General features: G+C 44.2%; 1 long non-coding RNA gene across 1 annotated transcript in view; it reads left to right on the top strand.

Moving 5' to 3' along the window:
• The window catches only part of LOC140453722 (uncharacterized), a 34,662-nt gene that overhangs the window by 9,398 nt on the left and 6,374 nt on the right, over positions 1-18,890 (top strand). The window contains exon 2 of the long non-coding RNA XR_011952472.1: positions 9,330-9,464. This is a non-coding gene — a long non-coding RNA (uncharacterized lncRNA). The remainder of the gene's footprint in view (positions 1-9,329; positions 9,465-18,890) is intronic.

Below are 18,890 nucleotides of genomic sequence, written 5' to 3'. Positions count from 1 at the left end.
GCCACCGTATAAGCATTGTTGATTATCTGATAAAAATCAACTTGTTCACGTATGTCCATGAGAGAGGGATATCTGGCATCTTACCTGGTCTGGCTCACATGTGACTCCAGTCCCACAGCAATATGGCTGACTCTGAGCTTCCTCTGGGCAATTAGCAGTAGGGTAATGTATGCTGGTCCATCCGGTGACATCCTCAGGCCATGAATGAATCAATGAAAATACAGATGTCCATCCCTACCACTGCAAACAGCTCTAGCTGCAGCAATTCGTACTGGCTTTGTAACATTGTGCAGGCCTTTGCCCCTCTCTGTAACACTCTCACCACCTCCAGCACGTTCAATTCTCCCTGTTCTGATCATCTGATTAAACGCTGACAACGTTTCCTCTTCCGACAGCACTCCTCCTGCTAGGAGACTCCCTAGCGATCGCTTTAACAAATGTGTCCACATTTCTAAATGTTGGCTTCTTCAGAATTGATAGGTTTTCTTTTCATCTCATAATAAAATCTGTTCAGTCCTGGACCAGGTTCGTCCAAAGTCGGGGAGGAACATTGGGAAGGTGTCGAGCACCTCGAGACTTTCTGTGGGGAAAATGGGAAACCAGGAGCAAACACCACAAGGAACACGCTGTCATATCAACGCCCCACCCACCCCCTTCCCATGGCCACCTTCTGCGCCAAGTTTAACAGAATCTGTGGAAGGCCACATCGGACTGTTAAGCCTACTCCAGACCTCCTCCCCTCTCCCCCTCCCCCCCGCCTCCACCCCACCCCGAGAGTGGGAGAGAGTCAGCCTCGTCTGTGACCCACCGCCAAAGAGATGATGAGATAGGAAGGTTGAATCCCTTCACAATTATCCCAGTGCCTTTGTTACAAATTCAAACAATTCCCTGTTAATACAGTGTCTAATACTGTGATATCACTCAGTATCTCTCCATGTGGTATCCCTCGCTGTGTCGGTCTATTTGCTGCCTCTGTCAGCATTTCTCCCTCTTACAGATGGTCTGAGATCCTGAGTCAACAGAATTGTCCACTCCAGAGAGACGCAGCAGCACAGACAAGGGATGGAGAATGGGATTTTTGAGATCTCTGCTGGACTCTGCATGTGTTATCCTCATTGCTTCAGTCTAATTTCCCATTCTGTCTATTTCTTTCTTCTGCAAGTAATCAGCATGTTCCTAACTCCTGTCTCATCCATCACCTCATTGAAACTGGTTGGTCAGCCAGAGATCGATGGAAAGGGAAATCTGGAGCCTTCAGTAAATCCTGCAGCCGGTAAGATCACTCACAATTAGCAGCACAGGGTGGAGGAAGTCGACTTCTATATTCAGACCTGGAAGACCGGACATAGATACAGAGCTGGTCAAGGAACAGCAACATTCTAGGTTTCATTCGCACCATCTTCTGAGGGTCCTGCTTTCACCTTTGCTGTACTGCTCCTCGTTGCGACAGCACAGGGGATCGCAGGCATCAATCCTGACCCACACTGTATTCGTGATGTCTGTAATATCCTCCAGTCCCGATAATACTTCCTGTCTTTGGAATCTCCTCTCGTCCACACCACACCTCTGTCTTTATCTCTGTCAGGTTCTCCAATCCCAAAAACACTAATTCCTAACCTTCTCCAGTAGATACTAAATTCCTTCATCCCTGTAAACCCTGACAGTCCTGTCTATCCCTGTGAGCCCCTCCTACCAATAGCACCCTCCATGACAATGTATTTGTCTTTAACCTCTCCATCAGTCCCTACCTATGTAATCTTCTCCAGCTCCTACAACCCCTCCTTAGCTGTGAAAAATTGTAATCTCCTTATCCTTCTCCAATTCTTTGATCTTTACATTGTTAAATTTCATCTTCACTCCAGACACCATACCGCTCCCGACCACAGGAATCTCTTTCACTTTGTGCAACCCTCCCCATTTGTGTAACTGTCTCCATCCCAGTAACCTGGCATTCTCCATTGCCTTCCAATCACTGTCGCCTCCAGAGTCTAGAAGCTTTCTTATATCTGTAAACGTCTTCAGTCACAACAACGTTCCGTATCTCTGTTAGTATGCACAATACTCTCCTAGATGAAACAGCCCCCTGTCTGTGCCTCTCAGTCTGCCTACCTCTTCCTTTCTCCATTCCTATCCCTATCTCCAGAATCTAATCGAGCTCCCTCTATCTCTGAAAATTTCTCCAATCCCCAAACCCGTTTGTCCCACTGACATTCTTGAGCCCCTGTAAGCCCCTCTACCTCTGTAACCTCTACACATCTGTTCAACCTCCCACTACTGAGGAATGACTCCCTGTATTCGCCATGAGGCAGATGAAATGACAGTGAACAGATAGGATCGAACTGTCTTTCTAGAGATTTAGCTGCAGAATGACCATCGCTGGGAGGTGAACACTGAAGGGTTGTTGGGATAAGAGTCCTAGAGTCAGAAAGATGTACAGCATGGAAACCGACCCTTCGGTCCAACCCACCCATGCTGAGCAGATAGCCCTACCCAAACTAGTCCCAATAAGCAAACTAGGCAAAAAGCCAACAAGTTGTGAAGGAAGGATGAGGTTAATGCAGTCATGTGGATCTGAATATGAAAAGTGGAGCTGAGAATAAACAAGCAGCAGCAACCGTTAGCAGGAATTCTTTTGTAGGCACCAAACAGTGATGGGAATGTCAATATGGTTACAGTCGGGACACTGAATGTACTTATGGCAAGGGCAGTACAGTAACTGTGTGTGGCAGTGGTCTCCATGCCGACTGATACAGCAATGAGTATCAGGAATCCTGGATTGGATGTGAGATGGTTTTCTATGACATATCATATTTGTAGATCAAATGCTGTGTACTAATAAATATCCAATAATCTCATTTTAAAGGGGTTCTGTGAGCAGAGACCCATTATATTATGCAGGATATATTGAGTTTGTGCTCAGACCACGAGATGTAGGAGGGGAATGAGACCATTTGGCCCATTGAGTATGCTCTGTCCTTCAATCAGATCATGGCTGATCTGATACTGTTCAACTCTACTTTCCTGCCTTTTCCACAAAACCCTTGTTTCCCTGATTCATTGACATCTGCAGGAGGTTACAGAACAGTTGGAGAGATAGACAGAAATGGCAAATTGAGTTTAGTCTGGACAAGTGTGAGATGATGTCCAATTCAGGAAGAACGTTAGCATACTGAGGGATATTGGTATACAGAAGGATCTTGGTGCAAGTCAGTAACTCCCAGAAAATGGCAACTACAGTGTTTCAGAATGGAAAGACAGCAAATGGAGTACTAGCCTTCATCAGTCACAATGTTGAGTATAGTTTCTTGCATCTGTTTTGTAATTGTATAAACTGTTTGTTTGGCAACACTTGGAGTACTGTGTGCAGTTCTCACCTCCACACAATAGAAAGGATGGGGAGGCTTTGGAGAGGGTGCAAAAGGGGTTTATCAGCACGTTGCCTGTGTTAGGGTTTTTAAGGGTGTGTTAGGTGTAAGAGGAAATTAAACAAAGTTGGATTGTTTAGTGAGAGTATCAGAGGCTGACAGGTGACCAGATACAGGAATATAACATTTGGAACAGGGATAGATAATGTAGATAGTCAGAATCTCTTTTCCAATGTGTAAATTTCAAATACGAGAGTGCATAGGTTTAAGGTGAGACAGAGGAAGTTTAAACGAGATGTATGAGGCAAGTGTTTTTTTTCACATAGAGAGTCGATGTTACCGAGGGAGGTCGTAGAAGCAGAAATGAGTTAAGTTTTGAAGTGGGATTCAAACAGAAACATGAACAGGCAGAGAATAGACTGATATGGACCATGTGCAGGCAGATGGTATGAGTTAGAATAGTATCTTGGACAGCATAGACGTGGTGGGCCGAAGGGCCTGTTGCTGTGCTTTACTGTTCTATTTTCTAACTTCCCAGCATCTGCCCGATCAGAACCCCTCAGAATCTTGGATGTTTCATTCCATTCCTCTCTCATTATCTAAACTTCAATGGATTCAACCTCCACGTCCTCCACCTCTTCTCTTTAGAAAATCCCTGCATTCCAAGGATTAGCCGAGTGAACCTTCTCTGACCTGCCTCCAATGCCTTTCCTTCAGGCACTCACACTGTTCACCATATTCGAGGTGTGGTCTGAATTGTACCTTGCATAGTTTTAGCTAGACCTGCCCATTTTTTAGACTCCATTCCCTCTGTAATAAATGGCAGCGTTTGATTTGCCTTCTCTATTACCTGCTGACCCTGTAAGCTACCTTTTTCAGATTGATAAACAAGAACTCACTCAACCCTTTCTGCTGTTATTCTGAAACCAAATAGTGTTAGCCTGACAGTAAGTCGGGAGCATACGGAAATTGTTAGAAAGGATATATCAATATACAATAACTGGCCACTTAGAAAGCCAATTGATTGAAAGAGAATTTGTTTTTGAGCCTGTTGAATTTAATTTGTTGGTGTGAATATAAGTGGCAGAATTGTAAGGGTGTAGGAGGGTGTGGTTGTACGGGGGATATGGTGTATTTCATTTATCAGAAGCCTTAACGCAAGTTTCAATAAGGGCTAAAGAGTAACTTGGTAGAGAATAGGGCCCCTTAAAGATCAATAAGGTCACCCATGTGTGGAACCAGTGGAGATGGGTGAGATATTAGACAAAATAATCTTGTCAGTATTTACTGTGGCGAAAGACATGGAAGCTCGGGAACTTGGGGAAATAAACAGTGGTGTCTTGGAAAGAATCCCCACAAGAGAAGAGAAATTGCTGAAATCTTATAACAAATAAAGGTAGATCAATCCTCAGCAGCTCATTAGGTCGATCCTAGAATATTAATGGAAGCTAGGGAAGAGATTGCAGTTTCTCTAACAGATATATTTATATTATCATCAGACACAGTGAGGTGTTGGAAGACTGGAGGGCGGCTAATGCTGTTCTATCACATAAGGGCTGCAGGGAAAAGCCAGGAAATTACATGGGGAATTTTTTTTTAGATTAGATTAGATTAGATTACATACAGTGTGGAAACAGGCCCTTCGGCCCAACAAGTCCACACCGCCCCGCCGAAGCGCAACCCACCCATACCCCTACATCTACCCCTACCCAACACTACGGGTAATTTAGCATGGCCAATTCAACTGACCTGCACATCTTTGGACTGTGGGAGGAAGCCGAAGCACCCGGAGGAAACCCACGCAGACACGGGGAGACAGGTGAGACAGAGGAGCTAAGCTATTCTCATTGGAGTGAAGAAGGATGAGGGGTGACATGGCAGAGGTGAACAAGGTGATGAGAGTCATAGATAGAGTGAATAGAGAGAGATCCTTTTACCCTGGCATAAATAGCTATTACAAGGGGTTATAATTTTCCGGTGATTAGCAGATGGTTAAGGGGAGATCTCAGAGGCAGGTTCGTTACATATAGAGTGGGGTATGTGGAATGCACTGCCAGCGGTGGCGGTAAAATTCGATGCATTAGGGACATTTAATATTCTTCTGGATAGACACATGGATGATAATAAAATGAAGGGAATGGAAGTTAGAGTAATAGAGATGTACAACATGGAAACAGACACTCCCGTTCAATCCGTCCATGCCGACCAGATATCCCAACCCAATCGAGTTCCACCTGCCAGCACCTGGTCCATATCCCTCCAAACCCTTCATATTCATATACCCATCCAAATACCTCTTAAATGTTGCAATTGTACCAGCCTCCACCACTTCTTGTGGCAGCTCATTCCATACACGTACCACCCTCTGTGTGAAAAAGTTGCCCCTTAGGTCTCTTTTATATCTTTCCCCTCTTATCCTAAACCTATGGACTTCCCAACCACAGGGAAACTACTTTGTCTATTTACCCTATCCATGCCCTTCATAATTTTGTAAACCTCCATAAGGTCACCCCTCAGACTCCGACACTCCAATGAAAAAAGCCCCAGCCGGTTCAGCCTTTCCCTGTAGCTCAAATCCTCCAACCCTGGCAACATACTTGTAAATCTTATCTGAACGCTTTCAAGTTTCCCAACATCTTTCCAATAGTAAGGAGACCATAATTACAACAATGGCCTAACCAATATGCTGTACAGTCGCAACACGACCTCCTAATTCCTGTACTCAATACTCAGACCAATAAAGGAAAGCATACCAAACGCCTTCTTCATTATCCTATCTACTTGCGACTCCACTTTCAAGGTGCTATGAACCTGAACCCCATGGTCTCTTGGTTCAGCAACACTCCCTAGGACCTTACCATTAAGTGTTTAAGTCCTGCTAAGATTTGCTTTCCCAAAATGCGGCACCTCGCATTTATCTGAATTAAACTCTCTCTGCCACTTTTTTAAAATCTTACGGTCGGATAAAAGATTGACGTATCATCATGACTGAAGGGTCTTGTTCCATACTGTTCTGTATTCTACATGTCGTATGGAAAGCTGGGTAATAAGCTCAGATCAGTGTAAAAGGATATGGCATTCAGGAGGAGCTAGTCAACTGGACAGAAAATTGGGTTTGATGGTAGGAGACTGAGGGTGATGGGAGACATATTGTTATGCTGACTGCAGGCATGTGACCAGCGGTGGAGTGGGTCCCCTGTTGTTTGTCATATGGATAAATGGTTTGGATGGGAATATTGTTAAGTAAGTTAAGTAAGTTTTTTGGTGAAATGGTGGTAAACTGGTCAGTGATGAATGTTTTCTGTGATACAACAGGATGAAGTGTACTGCTGGGATAGTGGGCTGAAGAACAACAGGTGGAGTTTAATTAGATAAATGTGAAGTGTGTCATTTTGGTGAAACAAACCTGGGTGTTACTTGTACAGTTAATGTTAGAGCCCTGGGTCATGTTGTCAATCAGTGACCCAGGTACACAGTTCTTTCAAAGTGGTGTCACAGATAGACAGGCAGGTGAAGAAGGCATTTTTGATGATTTCTTTCACTGGGCAGAGCATTAAGAGTAGGAGTTGAGACGTCATGTTGTATCTGTACAAGACATTGGTCAGGCCACCATAAAAGCATTGTTGATCAGTGGGAAGAACTCATCTGGTTCACTGACCTCCTTTTTGTGTAGAACATCTGACATTCTAACTTGGCCTGGCTAACATGTGACTCCAGACCCACTGCAACATGGCTGACTCTGAGCTGTCCCCTGTTTAATTAGCAGTGACACCCACATCGCATGAATGAATAAATAAAAATACATATGTCCCTCCCTACCTCTGCAAACCCCTCCAGCTGCAGCAATCCGTACTGGTTTTGTTACACCGTTCAGGTCGTGACCACTCTCTGTAACACTCTCACCCCCTCCAGCACATTCACCTCTCCCTTTTCCTTTTGTGACATTAAATCCGTACAATGATTCCTATTCCCACTGCCAAACTCCTGCTAGCAGACCCTTTGCAATCCCTTTAACACTTACCCATAAAACATTCTCTCACTTCAGGAATTTAAATACTTTTTGGTGATCTTCGAAGTCTCATAATCTAATTATCAATTTTGTCCTGAATGAGGGGCTGTTGGGAATTTCTTGCTGAGATTTTGTCTGTTTCAGTGAAATGTTCTTTTGTTGAGTGATTTACACTGTTCCTTCAAACTGTTCATTTACAGGCACATATTTCAGTCTCTTTCGCCTCATTGCCATGGGCAGTTCTCATCGCAAACCCATGTAATTGGCTGTTTTTGTTTCTATTTGTAGTGTATCATTTCTGTGATTCACTTTAAAACTGTATATTTCTTTAAAATGCACTTTATCACAACCTCCCAGAGGACCTCTCCAGGTGACATTGCTCATTCACTAAGTTTCATCACACAACGGTCGCTCTGAGATAGTTATGTCCCTAGCCAATTGCACAATTTGTTAGTGAAAATAACACCGAAAAAATAATTTTCTGAACTCCTCTTCCAATATCACTGTTGTCAGTATGACTGTCCAGATTATGTGAATATTGAAGTTTCCCAAAATTATCACAATGCCTTTGTTAAAAAATTCCAATGAGTTCCTGTTTAATGCAGTGATGAGCAATGGAATGCAGTTCGGTGGCTAAACCTGTTCTGCTGCTTGTGTCTTTGGCAAGTAGTAGCCAGAATTTACATTCAGACTGACTCTACTTGATGATCTGAGGTCAAATGATTTCTCTGTAATGCTTTTGTTATACATTATTGTTAGCGTTGCCCATTTTGCCTGAGTTTGCACAAGGTGGTGATCCATTGAATATTTATGCCCACCTTTTGTTCGCCCTGTATGCATGTCTCTCTGGTGTCTAAATCTCTTTTATCTCTGTGTCACAAATCAATCTACCTTATTGAAGCGACTTTATCCATTCCAAAAAAAAACATAATTTACTCTTTCCAACAATTTCCCGTCACAGACCGATTCCCTGATGTACATTCCCTGATGTAATTAAACTCTGTCCCATCCTGTTCATTTCTGCTTGTCTTCAGTCACATTCCCATGCTGCTCCCATACTCCACCTTTTCTCTTTGCATTTGGAAAGCTCCTTTCACCTGAACCCTTCCCCTGCATCCTCTCTGTCAGTTTAAAGCACTGTCCATAAACCTACCGACATGATTGGCCAGGACACTGGTTCCAGCACAGTTCCAGTGGGACCATCCTAATGCACTATTTATTAAATCAGGTATGGGATGTGGGTGCCCCTGGCTGACCAGCCTTTCTTGCCCAGCCCTAGCTGCCTTCGAGCTAACTAACTTGCTCAGCAATTTCAGAGGGTAATTGAGAGGCAAACACTTTGCTGTGGGCATGTCGTGTAGACCACGTGATGATGAGCAGATCTCCTTATCTAAAGGACAAGTATTTGGTTTTTTTTTGTACATCAACAATGGTTTCATATTTATTTATAGATTGTGAATTACTATTTTTGAAATTATTAATTTTAAACTCCACCATTTCTGATGGTGCGATTTAAACCATCTTCCCCCTGAACATTAGCTGAGATTTTGGACACATACTCTAGCAATAATACCACTCGGCCATCACTTCGCCTGCTCACTGGTTGATCATCCCTGAACACTGATACCAGAGCATCATGAAGCTAAACCCATTCTTCCACCATGACTGTGTGATCCTGAAGTCTTGCAGCACTCTGGTGATATCACTCAGTCTCTCTCCATGTGATATCCCTCACTGTGTGGGTCTAATTGCTGCCTCTGTCAGCGCCTCCCGCTCTTCCAGTTACTCCAGATCCTGAGCCAACAGAATTCTCCACTCCAGAGAAATGCAACAGCACAACTCAGGGATGGAGTGGAATTTTCCAGATATCTATGGGGCTCATTTCCATTCTTCAAGTGTCACCCTCACCGCATCAGTCTAATATTCTATTCTGTTTATTTCTTTGTCTCCTGTAGGTATTTAGGAAGTTCCTGACTCAATAGACATCCCAATTGCTGGGGGTCTCGTCCAACACCTCAATGAAGATGGTTGGTCAGCCAGAGAGACAAAGGGAAGGGAGATGTGGAGGCTTCAATAAATCCTGCAGTGAGGTAAGATCACTCAGAGTGCACAGAGCAGGGAGCGATGATAGAGATCCAAACATCGCGAACAGGACATGACATAGATACAGTGCTGGATGGGGAGCACAGTACAGTACAGACACACCCCAGACTCAATCACCACCTCTACTTTAATTTACGTTGCACTGAGACAGCATGGGGAGTTCATAGTTATCAATCCAGACCTGTGCTGTCTCAGTGAGCATCAGGACAGCAGAGGGGAGAGTAGGGCTCCGACGAGAGGTTGGCAATGCTGCCTGGGATCTTTCTGTTCTGTGTTCTCCCTCCATCAGTGTGCTAAGACTCACTACTCTGCTACTCTGTGCCTATGGCATGGCTTCTGCACCAGTGTCTTCAGTAATTTTTAACTCCGATAATCGTTCTTGTCGCTGTAACTACCTACCTTCCCGATAGTCCTCTACATATTTTAAATGTACTGCATTCGAGACTACCATTTTTATCGCCATAAATAGCTTCAGTGTCTACAACATGCTTTATTTCTGTACTGTAATCCTCTTTAACTGGATTCAGAGTGATACAGCACGGAAACAGAACCTGTGGTACAACTCATCAATGCTCTCCAAGTTTGCTATAATGAATGAGTCTCATTTGCCTGCGTTCGGCCCTTAGCTCTTCAAACCTTCTCCCCTCCATGTACCTGCCCAAATGTCTTTTCCATGTTGTCATTGTTCTTGTTTCGCCCATGTTCCCCTGGCAGTCTGTGTACCATCCTCTGTGGATAATGTTGCCCTTTAGCTCCCTCTTTAAATCTTTGCTCTCTCACGTCCCGTTTGTACTCTCGAGTTTTGGACTCCCTCACCTTTGGCCATTCACTAGTCTTAGGCCCAATCCTTGTAGCACTCCACTGGTCATAGACCTCCAGTCTGATAAGCAAACCGCCACTACCACCTTCTGTCTTCTACCTTTGAGCCAGTTCTGTATCCAAATGGCTAGTTCTCCCTGAATTCCATGAGATCCAATCTTGCTAATCAGTCTCCCATTGAGAACCTTGTCGAACGCCTTACTGAAGTCCATATAGATCACATCTACCGCTCAGCCCTCTTCAATCCTCTTTGATACTTCTTCAAATAACTCAATCAAGTTTCTGAGACATGATCTCCCACGCACAAATCTCTATCTCTAATCAGTCCTTGCTTTTCCAAATACATGTCCATCCTGTCCCTCAGGATTCCCTCCAACAACTTGCCCACCACCGACGTCAGGCTCACTGCTCTATAATTCCCTGGCTTCTCCATACCACTCTTCTTAAACAGTGGCACCACGTCAGCCGACCTCCAGTCTTCCGGCACCTCACCTGACAGTATTGATGATACAAATAATCAACAAAAGGCCCAGTAATCACTTCTCCAGCTTCCCACAGAGGTCGAGGGTACACCCAATTAGGTCCTGGGAATTTATCCACCTTTATGCATTTCAAGACGTCCAGCACTTGCTCCTCTGTAATATGGACATTTTGGAAGGTGTCACCATCTATTTCCCTACATTCTATATCTTCCGTATCCTTTTCCCCTGTAAAGATTGATGCAAAGTATTCGATTAGTATCTCTGTCTTTTAAACGTTGTAATTGTAACCACATCCACCCTTCCTCAGGAAGTTCATTCCACAATCAAAACATCCTCTGTGTAACAATTTGCCGCCATGTCTTTTTTCTGAACATCTCTCTCTTCTACCCTGAAAAATGTGGTCCCTCCTCTTGAGACTCCGCCATCCTACGGAAAAGGCAACTACCATTAAATCGATCTATAGCTCATTTTTAAAAATAAACTTTTATAACATCACATCCCAAACTCCAGGCTCCAGTGAAAAAAAGACTCAGCCTGTCCAGCCATTTTTCAGAACTCAAGCTTTCCATATCCAACAATGTCCTGGTAAATCTCTGCTGAACACCCTGCAGCTTAATAATATCCTCCTTATAACTGGGCGACCAGAAATGGACAGAGTATTGCAGAAGAGGCCTCATAAATGCCTGCACAATCTCAACATGACGTCCCAAATCCTCCACTCAATGGACTGAGCAATAGTCAGGCATGCCAAGCACTGTCTTTTCCATCCTGTGATGCAAACTTCAAGATTTCTGTACCTGAACCCGGAGGTCCCTCTGCTCCAAAACACTAACCGAGACCCGAACATTAATTGTATAAGCTCTACCCTTGTTTATTTTACCAAGTGCATTACCTCGCATTTATTCTGATTGAATATCATCTACAGTTTTTCAGCCCATTGACCCATTTCATCAAGATCCCTTTGTAATCTCAAAAATACCTCCTTCACTGCCCACTATGCCAGTCTCCAGCCTTTCCAGCACATCACACATGGCTGTCAATGGTACAAATATCTTTGCTCGCGGCTCCACAATTTCTTCCCTAGCATCGCACAATGTCCTATGATACACTTAATCAGGTCCTTGGTCTTTCCATTCATTTGTGTTGTAAAATCTCCAGCACCACCTCTCCTATAACATGCACTCTTTTTAAGTCATAGAGATGGGTAGCATGGAAACAGACCCTTTGGTCCAACTCATCTATGCTGACCAGAAGATCTAAATACATCCATCCCATTTACCAGCATTAGGCCCATGTACCTCTAAACCCTTATTATTCATATCCCCATCCAGATACCTTTTAAATGTTGTCATAGTATCAGTATCTGCTACTTTCTCTCTCAGCTCATTCTATACATACATCACCGTGTGCATAAAAAGAGCTGTCCCTTCAGTGCCGTTTAAACCTTTCCCCTTCAACCTTAAACCTATGCTCTCTAGATTTGGACTCTCGAACCCGTGGGAAAAGACCTTGACTGTTTACCTAATCCATACCCCTCATGTTTATACAAACCTCTGTCAGGTCACCCCTCAGTCTCCGATGCTCCAGGGAAAATAACCCCAACTTATTCAGCAACAACCCTGGCAACATTTTGTTAATCTTTTCGGAACACTTTTAACTTTCACAACCTCCTTCCTATAGCGGGGATGCTGGAATTGCAGAGAACTCCAAATGTTTTCTAACGTATTACTCTTGTTCCCTGAGTTCCCCAGTCTTTGTCCACAATAAGTTCTGGAGTAAAAAAAAATGTGTTTAAGGTCTTTGCCATATCCTGCGGTTCCACACATCAATGGTCTCATTGATCTTTAAGGGACACGATTCTGTCTCAAGTTACTCTTTTACTTAATATATTTATACAATCACTTTTGGATTCTCCTTATCATTCTCTGCTGAGGCTATTTCATGAACCCTTTCTGCATTCCTGATTTCTACCCAAAGTGTATTGCTAAAGACCCTGTGATCCTCAGGGATTCCCTTGATCCAGCTGACTATACCTGACATGTTCCCTCTTTTCCTTGACCAGACCCTCAGTAGACAGCCAGTGTTACCGAATGCTGTCAGCATTGTCCTGCACACAAACAGGAACATTCTGGTGCTGATCGATCAGTTTATCTCACTTTTAAAATATTCTCACTTGCCAGACTTCCCTTTCCCTGTAAACAGACCAGCCAATCACCTTTTGAAAGTTCCTGGCTAATATTATCAAGATTAGTCTGGCCCCATTTTATAACTTGAACCTGTGGACCAGCCCTGTCCTTTTCCATCGCTATTTTCAAATTAATAGACTTGAGTCACTTTGGCAAAATGCTTTCCCACTCACACCTCAGTCCCTTTCCCGATCTTGTTTCCCCAAGGGGAGGTCAGGTTTTGCTCCTTTCTCTTTTCAGGCCATTTACATATTGATTGGGAGTTTTCTGGAACACAATTACCAAATTCCTCCCTTACAAACACTGAACACTGGCAGTCCCAGTCTAGGTTTGGAAAGTTTAAAAACCCCAACCATAACAGCCCTATTATTATGATTGATATTTGAGATCTCCTGATATGTTTGTTCCTCAGTCTGCCACTGATTATTCGGGGTCAGTAGGACAATTGTGTCAGAGTGATGACCCATTCTTATTTCTCAGTTCCACTAACATAGCTTCACTGGGTGATCCCACAGGAATATCCTCTCTAAGTACTGCTGTAATGATTCATGCAATGAAAACCCACCACCACACGTCCTCTCTAGCCTCCCCTTCGATGCGTCCTGTAGCATCTCCACCTTGAAACAATGAACTGACAGTCCTGTCCCTCCATCAGCTGTGTTTCTGTAATAACTATAATCTCCCAGTCCCATGTTCCAATCCATGCCCTGAGTTCATCTTCCTTAGCTGTCAGGCCCCTTGCATTGAAATAAATGCAGTTTACTCATCAGTTCACCCTCCCCCATTTCCTACTATGTTCTTGCTTGCCTTGTCTGCTGAAATTGCTGTCTTTAACTTCACCAACCTCAATCTTCTTTCTGGCCTTATGAATGTTTAAGGTGCAACACCCTGCCAGATTAGATGATATCCTCTCAAGCATCTGTAACAATTCGCCCCATCAGGATATGGGTCCCCCTCCTGCTCCCAGTTCAGGTGTCTTCCCACCCTGTCAACCTGTGCTGACACCTTCAGACATCCAGGGACTTGCCTACTAAGGTCCCGGTGTTACTCAGTTCGCCAGGAGGACCTACCCTTCATGATGTATATCATTCGCTTATGAGACTTCCCACAGTGCATTACCTCACAGTGATCAGAAGTAAACTCCATCTGCCATTACTCAGAGTGTAAAACTCTGAGTATGACTAACTTCATCCAGTCTCCCCAACCGTCCCTACCTATAATTGTCGAGAGAATGCACAACCATCCCTATTGCGTTAACCTCCTCCAGGCCCGCTCATGGACACCATCTATGTAAGCTTCTCCTGTTCCTGACTATATTTTCCTTCTGTTCCAATAAACCCTTGTGAACTTTGTGACCTAGTCCAATCTCTGCAGTGCTCTATATAATCAGCCTCACTGTGCCTGGAACCTGGCTTCAATTCCAGCCTTGGCCGACTGTCTGTGTGGACTTTGCATGTTCTCCCCACGACTGTGTGGGTTTCTTCCGGGTACTCTGGTTTCCTGCCATATCCAAGATTTGCACGATACGTCATTGGCCATCATAAATTGACTGTAGTATTCAGGCAAGTGTGGTTTAGGTGAGTTCACCATGAGGAATGCAGGGTTTATTGTACCGGGAGAGGAATGGGTCTGGTTAGGATGCTCTTTAGAGGGGTTGGTGTGGACTTGATGGGCCTAATGGCCTTTTTCCACACTGTGGAGATTCTATCCAGGCTATTGTCTAGTCCTGTCAACCATCTCTGTCTCTTGGACCTTGCCTCATCCCCAATACTCTCCTTATATGTGTAATCTCCAACAGATTCTAAAACACTCCTTGGCGATGTAAGCTTCTCCAGTCCTTACCACGATAGATATGACTGTCACCTCTTCCTGCTTTTAGAACCCTCTCTATAAATATTGCCATTCGTGACAGCACTCCTAATCACTGTTCCATCCTGAAAGCCCCCAAAACATTTCTATCTCTGTAAACTCATCTGGACTGTCTATACTTCCTTTTGACAATCCCGTTCTAACACTTTCTCGATATCAAAAAAGTAATTTAGTGTAGGTAACCCTTATTATTGTAACTTCCATTCAGCCATACAGCACCGAGGATCTGTAGACAATCTTTTCAACTCGACAGCCATCTCTGTGTCTGTAATCTCCTCCACTCCCCATAATACATTCTCTCTGAGCTCCTCTGTAGTCCATTAAACACTCCCTAACACTGTCTGTATCATTGTAACCTTCTCCAAAGACACAATCTTCTCTATCCGTGTAAATCCCTACACCAGTCCTACCCTTCTAAGCTCCATCTAAAAATACAACCCTCCATGTTTGTGTATTCATCTTCAGTCCCTACTCACCTCCCTATCTGTCTAACCTTCTCCATGCATTTTTGCTACAGTCTCTTCAACTGTCCCTGTCAGTGTGATATCTTCCAGTCCCGAAAAATACCCTCTCTTTAACTTTCTCAGGCCACATAAATCTCACTATCTGTGACCTACTCCTGTCGGAGAACCCTCCCTCTGTAAACTGCTCAAACTCTTCAACTCTCCATAAGTTCTTGCAGCTCTTCCAGGCCTCCCTATCTACCAAACCTCTTCCAGTCCCTAAAACGCCATCAGTCTGTGGAAACCTTACCACCATCCCTATCTGTGTTATCCTCTCAGGTCCCTGCAACACTCCCGATCTGTAGATCCCACTCCAATGCCTGTGCGTCTCCCGATCCTGTTCCGACAAGACTCATTAACAGTGTAACATCCTCCCGTCACTATCACCCACACTGTCAATGTAAGCTCCTCTTGTATCTCCAAACATTTACTCATCTCCATAACCTTCTCCAGCTCTTACCCCCATCTGTGTAAACATCACTCTCCACTCGAACCCTCCCTTCCGCAGGAACATCCTCCTGTTTCTGCTATGCTCCATTTTCTGTGAAACTGTCTCCAACCAAACTTGCTACCCAATCTCTCAAAAAAGAATCCAGATTCCACATCCTCCATGTCTAAATAACCCCCAGAACCATGGCCTTCCTATATCTATAAACATGTTCAGTCACGATGACCCTCCATATCTCTGTTTGTTCCGCCAGATGATACAAACATCTTTATCTCTGTAATCTGCTCAGCTCCCTAAAACAGTCCGTCTGTGTAATCCTGCCCTGTCCTACAAACATCCTTATCCCTGTAAACTTCTCTATCTTTCCCAGCATTCCCAACTCCATGAACCCGTCAGCCCTACAGCTCTCCACATTTCTATAACCTCCTGTGGCTCTATGGTCCTCCCACCCTGTGAAACCACCTCCAGTCCCCATGTCCCTCCCAATCTGGGTCCTCTGCTCCAGATCAGACCATTGCTGTCTCTGTACACACCTCTACTTCTGACAATTCTTCCCTTTTGTGTAACCTCGTTCAGACCCCATACTCTCCAGTTTCCTAAATCCTCTTCCTGCCATTGCAACCAAAACCATGTTTATGTGACATCTACCAGTACTTAAACCTCCCCGACTCAGTAACGTCTTGAAGTCTTAACGAAACATCTAAACTGTGAAACCTCTCATTTCCCTACAATCCTCCCTCCCTCCCTCCCTCAAATGCCTTCATCTCCATGAAATCTCACAGTTACTGAAGCCTCCTTTTGGCACTGCAAACCTCCTAATGTCTGCAAAATCCTCCTGTCCTGATATTCCTCTCTATTTCTGTAAGCCCCACCACCCTCCAGTGCCCTTCTGGGGAACATGGCAGAGGAGAGAAGATTTGTAAAGTCCGAGCCATGTTACGGAGGTAGAATACTGGAAATTACAGATTTGATCTAATGTTTGTGGTGTGCAGATTATTGACGAGGACTCTAAAGAAAGGATTTATGACTACTTGGAAAGACATAGTTAAATTAGAGACAGCATGGGTTTGTGAGGGGCAGGTCATGTCTCACAAACCTCATTGAATTCTTTGAGGATATGACAGAATACCTTGATGGCTCATTCAGAAAAGAAGGATGATTGGGATACATGGAAATCTGTCTGTCTGGATACAGGATTGGTTGGCCCAGAGAAGACAGAGAGTGGCAGCAGATGGACAGTATTGAGCCTGGAACTCAGTGACCAAAGGTGTTCTGTAACAATCAGCTCTGGAACTCTGCTCTTTGTGATTTTTGTAAATGATGTGCATGTGGATGTTGGAGAGCGGGTTAGTAAGTTTGCCAATCACACCAAGGTTGGTGGAGTCATGGGTAATGTGGAGGGTTGTTGTAGGTTGCATTGGGACATTGACAGGACGCAGAGCTGGGCTTGAAGTGGCAGATGGAGTTCAATCTGGAAAAGTGTGAAGTGATTCATTCTGGAAGGTCGAACCTGAATATAGAATACATTTTTTAAAGGCAAAATACATGGCAATGTGGAGGAACAGAGAGATCATAGCGTCCATGTCCACAGATCCCTCAAAGTGGCCACGCACGTTGATAGGGTGCTAAAAGGTCATGTGTTGTGTTGGCTTTCCTAAGCAAGGGGATTGATTTCAAGAGCCGTGAGGTTTTACTGCATCTTCATAGCATCCTGGTGAGACCACACTTGGATTATTGTGTTCAGTGCTCGTCCCATCTTTACAGGAAGGGTGTGCAAGTTTTAGAGAGCATACATAGGGGATTTACCAGGATGCTGCCTGGAATGGAGGGCATTTTTATGGAGAAAGGTTGAGGGAGCTAAGGCTTTTTTCATTGGAGTGAAGAAGGGGTTGGGGTGACTTGGTAGAGGTCAACAATGTGATGAGAGGCATAGAGAGAGTGAATAGTCAGAGACTTTTTCCCCTATGGCATAAATGGCTATTACAAGGCGGCATAAGTTTATGGTGATTGGAGGATGGATAATAGGATAGAGATGGTAGGTGGTCGGATGGACTGCCAATGGTGGTAGTAAAATTAGACACATTCGGGACATTTAATAGACTCTTGGACAGACACATGGATAGTAGTAAAATGAAAGGTATGTAGGCTAGTTTGATCTTATAACCGGATAAAAGGTTGGCATAGCATCATGGCCGCAGGGTCTTGGGTTGAACTGTTCTGTGTTCTATGTTCTGTCTGGTAAACTGGGTAGAAAGCTCAGATCAATGTAAAAAGGATATGACATTCAGGAGGAGCTAGGGAACTGGATACGAAATGGGCTTTGTGGTAGGAGACAGAGGGTGATGGATGACATGTTGTTTTTCTGACCGGAGGCATGTGACTAGCGGTGTAGTGGGTCCAGGGTTGTTTGTCATTTGGATAAGTGGGTTGGATGGGAATATTAGTTTCCTGGTAAGTAAGGTTTTTGTGTGTCACTGAAATTGGTGCTAAAGTGGACAGTGAAGAAAATAATCTATGATACAACAGGATGACCAGTACTGCTGGGATAGTGGGCTGTAGAATAGCAGGTGGAGATTAATTAGATAAATGTGAAGTGTTCCATTTTGGTGAAACAAACCAGGGTGGGACTTGTACAGTTAATGTTTGGACCCTGGGCAGTGTTATCAATCAGTGACCCAGGGATGCAGGTACACAGTTCTTTGAGTGTGGTGTCACAGGTAGACAGGCTGGTGAAGCAGGCGTTCGGGATGGTTACCTTCATTGGGGAGAGCATTAAGAGTAAGAGTTGGGTGTCATGTTGTATCTGTAAAAGACATTGGTGGGGCCATCATAAAAATATTGTTGATCAGTAGGAAGAACTCATCTGGTTCACTTACTTCCTTTTAGCAAGGACATTAAATATTGTAACCTAGTCTGGCCAACATTTGACTCCAGACACACAGCAATATGGCTGACTCTGTTCTACCCTCTGCGTAATTAGCAGTGGGGTCAAAGAATGTTAGTCCATGCAGTGACAGACACATCCCATGAATGAATAAATAAAAATACATATATCCCTCCCTACCTCTGCAAACCCCTCCAGCTCCAACGATCCGTACTGGCTTTG

Source organism: Chiloscyllium punctatum, chromosome 27 (genome assembly GCF_047496795.1).
Source record: "Chiloscyllium punctatum isolate Juve2018m chromosome 27, sChiPun1.3, whole genome shotgun sequence".
NCBI lineage: Eukaryota > Metazoa > Chordata > Chondrichthyes > Orectolobiformes > Hemiscylliidae > Chiloscyllium > Chiloscyllium punctatum.
The sequence above is the reverse complement of the archived record's forward strand: the minus strand, read 5'-3'. Positions and strand labels throughout refer to the sequence as shown.